Source organism: Notamacropus eugenii, chromosome 5 (genome assembly GCF_028372415.1).
Source record: "Notamacropus eugenii isolate mMacEug1 chromosome 5, mMacEug1.pri_v2, whole genome shotgun sequence".
NCBI classification, from domain to species: domain Eukaryota; kingdom Metazoa; phylum Chordata; class Mammalia; order Diprotodontia; family Macropodidae; genus Notamacropus; species Notamacropus eugenii.
The window spans coordinates 185,245,984-185,257,407 of NC_092876.1; the positions used below are offsets into that span (position 1 = coordinate 185,245,984).

An 11,424-nucleotide genomic window follows, 5' to 3' on the forward strand; every position below is an offset into this window, starting at 1 on the left:
GAGATGAGAAGGAAGAAGAGAGCTCCAACTACATGGTGGAGCCCGTAGGGGAAAGGTTGATTCCACCAGGCTGAGGGAAATTGCTCCACGCATAGAGGTTTTTGGATCTCAGCTGTGCCTCCTATATCACTAAGTTCTGGGTTTGAGTCCTCCTCCGGGCTTAGATTGCTGGGAAGATCCATGACCCTACCCTTAGTATCTGGGTTACAGAATCATATGGCAGAGAGCAGTCTGTTGGGCATTGACTTCAATGTCTGGTTTTATTGGTTGCTTGTTTTTTCAAACCCAGCTTAAAAAAAAAAACTCACCTGAGGTGATGATTTAGTCAGTGGGGTTAGGGTAGTGATAGGGGGGTTGACTTGAATTATCCCTGGCAAGTACCAGGGTCACGGGCTCCTCCTTCACATGAAGTACCAGACCATCAGTCTGGAAGCCAGGGCCACAACAGCAGTGAAGATAAGTTGAAGGTTGGGCTATCTCAATATAGCCATGACATTTTTGAAGGGGCAAGCACTACCTTCATGGGCACCTTGTTGAGCAGCATAGTAGGGGCACTTGTGCACATCTCCTTTCTCACCATGTACTAAGAGCTCTCCATCCTGGGATTCTGGGGCCAGCAAAGAGCTAGCCTTGTCCAGTTCATTGAAAATCTGCATGTTGTACTCGAAGGTCCTTGGTCCTGACAATTTTCTCCTTGATCTTCAGATCCAGGTCCAGGGCATTCATCCTGGCCTGAAAAAACTGCTTGAACTGCTGGGCATTGTCTACATTCTCAATCATGTAAACCTAGGTCCCTTCTCCTGTGCTTGGCAGTTTCAATACCCACTGGGCCACCTTCTTCAGTACCTGGTCCCCAGAAAGGTCCCCCATGTACTGTGTGTAAGCATGGGCCACGAGGAGCTCTGGCTGGTGCTGCCCCATGTGGTGGATCCAGTCTACGTAGCACTGGGTGGTCTCTGAGCACTTTAGTTTCTCCTTCCACTCCTCACCAAAGAAATACTCCATATCCTTGATCAGCACCTCCTTGCGGTGTAGCTCCATGGGGAAATACAAGGGAACAAAGGCTGAGTGGTCCTTGTTACAGTCCATCTCCTCTTCCAGAGCTGAGTACATGAAATAAAGTGCAGAGGTAAATAGCTTAAAGAGATACTTCTTGTTGTGGCCTTTCAAGAAATCGTTGACTAACTGAGTGTTCTCTGAATGGCCATGAGACTCCTTCATCTTTTCCTTTAGAAGCTCAGAAAGGTCCATTCATTTTGTGTGGTTTTCCCATTCAGGTCCTCCACAGCTTTTTTTTTTTTTTCAGATTTATTCACTCCATCTGATGGTGTGTCCAATTCAGATGACATTTTGACTTAATGCAGCTCTTCAAGCTTTCTTTCACCCCTCTGATCCTTCCGGGAAACATTCAGGGAAAGCTAGTGAGCTTATCACACTCTCTTCTGATTCACCCATGAGTTGTTTTGCTCTTTTCACTGGTGTAAACTCCATTTACTCTTTCCAGATTAGGATTTTGCCATGTGCTGGAGAAGGATAAATTATGACTCATTTTCCCATCTGCTTGAGTGGAGAAAGTTGGATGACAAGATCTAAAAGGTCTTCTTATCACAGAATTATCCCTAAGCTAATCATTATAGTATTACCACCTCTCTGAGAGTTCAGTGATTGGAAAACTTGTAGATAAGAGTTAATATGAAACAATCTAACAATTGGGGATATCTTAGGTTTAGGAATATAGCTAAGGAGACTTCCTTGGACATGCATAGACCCAACTCATCCTTAGCTTTCCTTATAGGCATTTGTAGGTATGCTGGGGGAGAAAGTCCAGAGTCAACTGGAACCACTATCTTGTGAAGAATAAATAGTGATATAGGAAATTGCCTTCAAATGAGATGAATGAAGGATATGACGGTGGGTAGGGTCTTAGGAGGAGGAATATGTGAATTAGCCCAAAACTCTAGTGGAGAAGTATTATGTGTGAATGAGTGTGTGTGTGTGTGTGTGTGTGTGTGTGTGTGTGTGTGTGTGTGTGAGAGAGAGAGAGAGAGAGAGAGAGAGAGAGAGAGAGAGAGAGAGAGAGAGAGAGAGAGAGTCCCGACTGAGAGATATGTCTATCTGAAGTGTTCTCCATCTCCAGAGATGTGCTATGCCAGGGGGTCTGATACTGAACTGAGAACAGAAGAAAGGAGAGTTCTAAGCCCCTATGTTCTTTCTCTGTATGCTTAGCTGCTTATTTGATCCTCAACCTTCATCTTGAGCCTTTTTTCTTGGGTATCCAAATCCTGATTGAATGAAAAAGGCAAATCTATTAAGATGTGCCCAGTGGTGTGTGGTCCATGACTGTGATGCCCTTCAGAATTGTTTGTGGGAAGAAAACTCAAGCCACAACCTCCTATAAGTATATAGGATGGAGCTTGAAAGCCAGAAGTTTACTTTTCTTTAGCTCTTTTCTCCCAAATGACAATGGGACGTTCTCCTTTCCCATTGACTGTCAACTTTGCTAATATTTCTATCTCTCTGAGCAAATCACTTTACAAGTAGTCACCATAGTCCTGTAGACGTCAAACAGCTTCCAACCTACACTAAGATGTCTGCAGAGAGGAACTGCTTCTTCCGTCTGGAAGCATTGTACCCTTTAAACAGTTTTTTTTTTTTTTCCAACTGAGAGGCACACTCAGGAACCTATAGCAATGTTCCATCCAGATTATTAAGTGGTTTATCTCTGATGTAATATAACAATTGTAACAAGAATTGATGGAAGCAAAATGTGCTTTTTAGTCTCTTAATGGTACTTGGTTAAAATGCTTAAAAGGTGCCAACAGGAGTTTAAAGGAAATTTTTGGATGTTCCTAGTTATAAATGCTCTCCTTCATGGCTTGTAGATTGCTGCCATTTAGGGCAAATGTTTATTTTCAATTTACACCTCCAGGAAATGTTTCCCTCAGAAAATGGAATAATTGGTTGGAAAGGTTCCCAGGGCTGTTCCTTGAGTTAGAAGGGTTTTTTTTTCCTCTTGATTTTCTGGTTTCCCATTCCATGGTGGAGTCTAAGGTATGAGTAGTCTTGTGGAAATCAGCTACAGGCTTGTCTGCCTCACTGGAGAGTCATCTGCTCCTTCCTAGTTCTAGGCAACTCCAGACTCAGATCTACTTTCCTATGGGGCCCTTCACCCTTGGACTCCAGGAAAAACTGCTCATTCCCCTACAGATTACTTAGCCCAAGGAAGCCATATTCTTAGTCATTTTCCCCTATCATCAGAAATAAATGCTAGAAAAAGGGACCTTAGAACCTTTAGAAAACAATCCTACTGTGCAGGTCAATTCAACAGGCATTCATTAAGTGCCTACAATGTGCCAGCAACTGTACCAGGTATAAGGAATACAAAGATAAAAGCAAAACAATGCTTGCTCTCAAGAAATTTATATTCTACTGGAGGGAAAGATAGTGGCTTAGAGTAAATGGTCCCAAAGGAGATACAGAACATGCTGAGCCTCCCTCAAAAAGAGAACACCATTCCCAGCTTAGGATCACCAATTTGGGAAGCCATTTGTCACCAAGAATAGTACCAGTTGTGCAAGCAGCCAGAAAGGGTGCTTAGACTGCTCAAAAGGTGAGAAGTAGGTCCTAAAACTAGAGCTTTAATATTGCCAAGAAAACAAGTAAGCTGGATAGATAGAAGCAACAAGGTGGCATAATGGATAAAAAGACAGATTTAGAGTTAGAGAAACCTGAGTTTGAATTCTGTTTCACATACTACTAGCATTCTGACATAGGCAATTGATCTAACATCTCTTTCTGCCTCAGTTTCCTGACCTGTAAAATGAGCATAATGATACCATCTACCTCATAGTGTCATTGTGAGAATCAAATTGTACTTAATTTATATAGATAATATACACATACATATATGTGTTTGCATATAATGTGTATACATATATGCATATATACATACACATATACATGCACATACACATACACATATATATATATATATATGAAGTGCTTTGCAAACCTGAAACTGCTATATCAATGTTAGCTCTTATTACTATTATGGATATGCCAAATTAAGGTAAACAGCTCAAGGGGATAATTTTGGGGTCACCAGAGAAAAAAGCATATTATTCATCCAAGGTTCTGTCTATTTCCCAGTGCCCAACCTTGCCATGACCAGGCCTTAGCAAGTGGAAAAGGCCTTATTAAGAGGGGAAGAATTTGGTAGTTGAGAATAGAAAGGGAAGTACATTGAGGAATTTCCATATCCATATCCAGGACTAAGGTTTGGAAAAATGCATTCTAGAATAATTGAGAGGCTAATAATTCTGCCAAATGAGACTATTGACTAGAAGCTAAAACCGAAGATAACATCTAGCTGGCAGACTCTGAGACAAGATTCAGAACAGATGTGTCATGTACTCTTTTGTCATTGTCAGTGTGGTGATAGAAATTAAACCCATCAACATAGTTCACCTAGAAGTCAACTTAAGATCTGCTCCCCAGTCATCTGAGAGTCTAACTTCTGTCCACTGAAGTTCCTGGGCCTGAGGCTGATTAAGAGACACTCAAGGGGAGGAGACAGAAGGATGCATATAAATATAGAGAATAATGTTTTTAAATGGATGGAATAGAATACATAGGGTTACAAACAAAACCTATTATATATATCTATATGTATACATATAGATATAGATAGATATAGAGATACATGTATGTATGTATGTATATATGTATTTTTTTAAAAAATCAAGTTCACAGACCCCCAGGTTAAGAACCCTTGATGAAGAAGAAGTGGGGTCAGCTAGAGAGTAGGCAGAAGAGATAGGAAAGAGTCAGGCTTTGATCTCAGTTGAGTTTATAGAACAGTAGTATTAACTGGGATGACCCACATAGCTCAGAAATTCTGCCCTTTGCTTATTACCATATTCACCCACATTGTCCAGTAGTGCTTAGTGCTCTAAAAAAAAGACTATTTAAAATCCCTGAAAGAAAAGTAATGACCAATATCAAGGAGTTGGCCTGGAGGAAGGCTTGTGACCTCTTTCATGGGCCAAGGTGAATGTGATATATTTAACCTGTGATGAAATGGTTGAAGCTAGCAATCTGTAGGAGATGGGATAACTCCGGCTTGATCATAGAGCTTTCTAGAACAACAGAAGAGAGCAGGGTCACATAGATTTTTTTTTGGTAGCTTTGATGATTTAATATTTTCCTCCTAATTACATGTAAAAATAATTTGAAACATTTTTTTTTTAAATTTTTAGTTCCAGATTATCTCCCTTCCTCCCCACCTCATTGAGAAGGTAAGCAATTTGTTCCAGTTCTAAATGGATCACATAGATTTGTATGGGCTTGTAGTCACATGTCTACTCTGTCAGTATACAAAGGGGCAGAAAGCACAATCTGAGGCTCTTTGCCCTACAAGGCATTACATTTAGGTTCAGTCCCAAGCAACACTGGAAGTATTTTGGGTGGAAACTCCAACCTACTTTTGGTATTTCCTTTTCCCTTTCAGAAAGCAGAAGCTTTAGTGACAAGGGAACTGAATCTGGAATTAGGAGTTGGGTTCAAATCTTGGCCCTGGTACTTACTATCTGTGTAACTTTAGGAAAATCACATAATCTCTGTAGGCTTCAATTTTTTCAACTGTAAAATGGCCTAGACCACAACTAAAGACCTTTCCAGCTCTAAATCTCTTTCTTGCTGGTCTGTCCAATAGATTTGATCTTCCTCTGAGAGATGTGTATGAAAAGGACCTCAAATGGTAGTTTAAAAACAAAAAAAGCTCTTGGGTTAGAGGAAGCCTATTTGGCTCCTTGAGAGGTTTGGTCTAGCAACTTGTGGCCTAGCAGAGCAGGGTCTCCAAGGTCCCTCCAATCCCTGACTTGACTTTTTCTGGGGACAAGGGAGGGGAAGGGAGAGAGAACAAGGAGATGAGGGAGAAGCATGCATCATTGACCACTGCTAGGTGGTCAGTCAGCAAGGAGTAGGGGTCAGGGTGGAGGGTAAAAAGCTGATTTGAAGAGAGAGATGAAAAACTGGCTCTCAGAGGAGTTAACAGAAGTCACCAAGAGCAACTCTACCAATTTTAATGGGTCCTCTCTGATAAAATCAAAGCCATTAATTAAGACATGGTGCTAGAAAGGCTACAATAAGCCTCTTAGTGGAGCCCTTTAGAAAACCTGAGGAGGGATTGAAAGGAGGGTTTAGGAAGGTTCTATCTGTTGTATATTTATATGCATTCCCATGTCTCTTCCCATGGAATGTCTCTTAGTCAGCCCCAGGCCCAGGGGATTCAGGGGGCAAAAACCAGACTCTCAGTGGATTGGGGAGTGTGACACAGCATTCATTCCCCTCACTGTTTCAAGCAAGTGAGAGGAGAAAGTTTCCATTGATCTTCAACTGGCTTCTAGGTAAGCTGAGTTGATAGGTTTAATTTCTGTCAGCCAAGGGCTTTTTGGAGGGAATTTGAAATAACACTCTCAAAATCAGGAGATAGTAGAGTTGGAAGACATCTCAAATCAATGGGTATTTGCTAAATATTTATGTGCCTGGTACTGAGCTATGCAGTACAGATACAAAGAAAGGCAAAATCAGTCCCTGCTCTCAAGGAGGTCACTTTCTAAGAGAGAGATGACCTGCAAACAACAATGTACACACAAGACTGATTATAGGATAGATTGGAGAGTCTTAATAGAAGGGAGGCACCAGCATTAGGAAAGACTTCTGGTTGAAATGGAATTTTAGCTGGGACTTCAGGGATGACAGCAAGGAGAGACAAGCAAGGAGACAAAGGTAGGAGGGAAAGTCAGTAAAAAAAACACCCAGAGTCAAGAGCTGTAGTGTCTTGTTCATGGAACATGGAAGGAAGCCAGTGCCACTGCAGAGCAGAATCTGTGGGGGGAAGAAGGTGTACGAAGATGGGAAACGTAGAAAGATGTCAGTGGTGAAGGGCTTTCAAAGCCAAATAGAGGATTTTATATTTGATCCTGGAGGTAATAAGGAGCCGTTGGAGTTCACTGAATAGGAGAGTGACAGGGCCAGATTTGAGCTTTCGGAAGATGTCAGGAATCATCTAGTCTAGGGAGTGCTTAAACTGGGGTTGACAAACTTAAAAATCTTTTTTCAATAACTATATTTCTTTTTTTAAATTTTATTTAAATTTATGGAATAAAAAAAGCGTTTCCATAGCATAGTAGAATAAAAAGAGAATTGTACATGAAACTGGAAATCTGCTATGCAGAACTTATTATTCCTTTCAACTAAATACCATTATCATGTAAATTTTTTCTTCTTCTTCTTCTCTCTCCCCTACCATTAGACACACACACACACACACACACACACACACACACACACACAATTAATTTATGCATACTTCTATTTATCATACTTCTTTTTTCTGGATGCAGATAGCATCTTTCTTTACAAATCCTTTCTAATTAATTTGGGTATTTATGATAGAGGAAATAACTTATTTGCTCAAAGTCGTTCTTAGGACACTATTGCTATTACTGTATATAATATTCTCTTGGCTCTGCCCATTTTGCTCTTTGTTATTTCATTCAGGTCTTTCCATGTTTTTCTAAAATCACTGAACTCATCATTTCTTACAGCACAACAGTATTCTATCACAATCATATACCACAACCTGCTCAGTCATTCCCCAGTTGAAGGGCATCCCTGCAATTTCCAGTTCTTTGTCACCACAAAAAGAGCTGCTATAAACATTTTAGAACATGTAGGTTCTTTTCCTTTTTTTTTTTCTAATTATCTTTGGAAATATATCTAGTAGTGGCATTTCTGGTCAAAGGGTATAGGCAATTTAAGAACTCTGAGCATAATTCCAGATTGCTCTCCAGAATGGTTGGATCAGTTCACAATTCCACCAACAATGAATTAGTGTCCCAATTTTCCACATCCTCTCCAACATTTGTCACTTTCTCCTTCTATTAATTTTGCCAATCTGGTAAAATGATATCTCAAGTTTATTTTAATTTGCTTTTCTCTAATCAATAATTTTATAGAATATAAATAATTTTATTCCTTCATTAGAAATCTTCCTGTTCATACCCTTTGACCACTTATCAATTAAGGAATGACTCAATATTCTTATAGATTTGACAAAGTTCTAATTTCCCTCCATCTTATTTTCACTCACTATTTTCCTTCTCAGTCTTTATTTTTACCCTATGCCTGTTACCTTATATTTTCCCTTTACCCTCTTATTCCTTATTTTACTCACTCCGGTGAAATTCTCTCCCTTATCTTCTCCCCCCACCCTCCTAATCTTATTCTATACACCTTTTCAGAAGTCCCTCCACCCACCCAGTTCTCTAGTTTTCTCACCTCTTTAGAAGTTCAGAAGACTTGTAAATCTGTTCAGACGTGTACACTGTTTCCTTTTCAATCCAGATGAGAGTAAAGTTCCAGCATTAACAGCCCTCTCCCCTCAACCTGTTTCCTCTGCATTAGTTCTTCCTTTCATGTCCTGTTTTATAAGATAATTGCTCCTTTTTACTTTTTCCTACCCAATTTCTTTTTTAAAAATCAATATAATTGATTTCCTTTGTAATTTCATGTATATTATTTTACACATTTTGCAGGGAGTTAGGTGGCACAGTGGATAGAGAATCAGGCATCGAGTTAGGAAGATCTGAGTTCAAATCCACCCTCGGATACTTAGCTGTGTGACTCTGGGTAAGTCATTTTTGTTTGCCTAGCATCTACCTTGCAGGGTTGTTGTGAGAATTAGATGAGGTAATGATTGTAAAACTCTTAGGATAGTGCGTAGCACACGATAAATGCTATATAAATGTTGCTGTTCAGTTATTGTTTAGTTATGTCAGATTCTTCATGACCCCATTTGGGGTTTTCTTGGCAAAGATACTGGAGTGGTTTGCCATTTCCTTCTCCATCTCATTTTGCAGATGAGGAAACTGAGGCAAACAGAGTTAAGCAGCTAGTTAGTGTCTGGGCCTAGATTTTAACTTAGGGAAGATGAGTTGTCCTGATTCCAGGTGTTGAATTCTATCCACTCTCCCACCTCACTGCCATATAATTGTTGTTATTATCAGAAGGGATCCATAGGCTTCACCAGGCTGCTAAACGGAGGGTTCATGATCTTCCCCAAAAGATTAAGAATTCCTGATGGGTGCTCATTTTGGTAGCACACATACTAAAATTAGAATGATACAGAGAAGATTAGCAGAGCCCCTGAAGGAGGATGATAAATAAATTCATAAAGCATTCCATATTTTTATAACAACTATAGTGATATAAGAAACAGAAAATATCAATAAAAACTTATTACAATTTTTAAAAAAGAACTTATGATAGATCAACCTTGTCATTTTATGAATGAAGAAACTGAAGTCCCAAAAGTATACTTGGCCTGAATTTGAGAACGTAGAGGGCTTTTGGGTGTTTCAAATGCCACACTTCAAGACAGAAGGACCTGGGCTTCCTTGGTCAACACTAGTTCACTGGGAAAAGATTTAGAACCTTCCAGTGTCAGTGTCACTGGGACTCTGGTTCCAAATCTAGGGCCCCGTACTGTGGGGCCCAAGGAGAAAATCTGAGCTTGTGCATATAAGGGTTTTATGAGACCTATGGCATATACAGACCTGAGATTCACAGACTTAGAGCTAGAAAGGTCCTTAGAAGTCATAAAATCCTGGAAACCTCCCCCCTGCCACCATTTAGCAGATGGAGAAACTGAGGCTCAAGGAAGTAGGATGATTGATTTCCTCAAGGCCACACAGGTGGTAGGAGGCAGAGCTGGGATCTGACCCTAGATCCTCTGACTCTAGGTCCAATGTCCTTCCCACTGCACTATGCTGCCTAAGCCAGCAAGGTAGTACAAGTTCTAACACCATATTGAACATTAGTCCCCCAGCATACACTGGTCTTAGAGACCAGATATGCAGACACATATCTATGAACATTGAAGCAGATGTCCTTGAACATGAACATGTATGCTCACATATACAAATATACCTTCACCTACAGTGCACACACACATACACTCACCTCAGCTTATCTGGTACTTCTTACCTTGTCTCACTTCCTGAAGGCACTGGCTTTTTTTTTTTTATTACCCATTGTGTTCAGGGAATTTGACATGAATTTGGTCATGGTCCCTGGGCAGATGACACAAACATTTTGGCTCCAGGAGGCTTATGTGATGCCTTCACGTGCGCTGGCTGCTCACACACACTCACACGCACACACACACATGCACACACACACTCGCACACACACACGCACACACACACTCACACACACTGCCTCAAATGTCTCCAAAATGATCGTCTGGTAGACCTCTCTTTATTCCCTTAGTTCCCCTGATCAGTGAAGAGACACCACTGCTGTGCCCCAGCCGCTCCCCCTCTATGGATTCCCAAGCAAATCATGTTTTATTCTGTTTCTGTTTCACTCCAGAGCGGATACGTTTGATTGTGCTGCGTTGCTCCGACTGAATTCCTATTCACATGTCTCTCCTGCGATACTGAATTGGGAGTCCTCTCCTGAAATGTGCTGACTGCAGAACTGAGACTTCATGCTCTGGCATTTAGAGGAAGCTTTAAATGCAAAACTGTTTACAAATTCAATATTCTCCAGGCCTGAACTTTCGATGTAAGAGGTATCACATGTACATATAGCTTGGTACCCAGATGCAGAGCATAGTGGTGATTTTAGATATCAAAATGATTTCTTGCACAACCACATACTTATAGCAGTAGCAACAGCAGCAAGGACTCCGAGTGAGCTGGGGTATTTTCTCATCCAGTAGGTTGACAATGGGGGCAGCTAGGTGGTGCAGTGGATAGAGCACCAGTGCAGGAGTCAGGAGGACCTGAATTCCAATCTCACCTCAGACACTTGACATTCACTAGCCGTGTGACCTTGGGCAAGTCACTTAACCCTGATTGCCTCATCCTGGGTCATCTCCAATCATCCTGATGAATATCTGGTCACTGGACTCAGATGGGTGTGGAGGAGAAGTGAGACTGGTGACCTGCACAGCCCTCCCTCACTCAAAAACAAAGTCAAGTGTAAGTCGTGTCATTATTTCTCTGATGGCATGGTCTTTTCAGACAATGAAGGATGAACACACAAGGTTGACAATGAAATCCAGACATGTGCTGTCTATTGACCTTACACACAGACTTCTCCTTTTTCCATGTCCTTCTTACCTTTACTTGTAACCGGCCCCCACCCCCTAAATTGGAATCCTTTAAGTCCACCCCAGGCTATTTTTTCCAACCCCACCCATCCTACCAGACATAGTTCAAGTCCGATCCCCCCTTGAACCAAGTCTTCCCAGCCCACATCAATTTCTCCCTCCTGGGAACTCATATAACTCTTTACTCTGTACTACTCATCTGAAAATTAATCCTGTCCTGCCCCGGGGCATCTCTTTGCACT

At 41.0% G+C, this 11,424-nt stretch overlaps 1 non-coding gene and 1 pseudogene across 1 annotated transcript; one reads left to right on the forward strand and one right to left on the reverse strand.

The window, feature by feature from the left end:
* Window positions 1-224: 224 nt before the first annotated feature.
* LOC140509062 (heme oxygenase 2 pseudogene) lies at window positions 225-1,349 on the reverse strand (annotated as a pseudogene).
* Window positions 1,350-9,148: 7,799 nt separating this feature from the next.
* LOC140509314 (U6 spliceosomal RNA) lies at window positions 9,149-9,255 on the forward strand. Its single transcript, XR_011968646.1, has one exon. It is a non-coding gene; the product is annotated as a U6 spliceosomal RNA (small nuclear RNA).
* The last annotated feature ends 2,169 nt before the right edge of the window (window positions 9,256-11,424 follow it).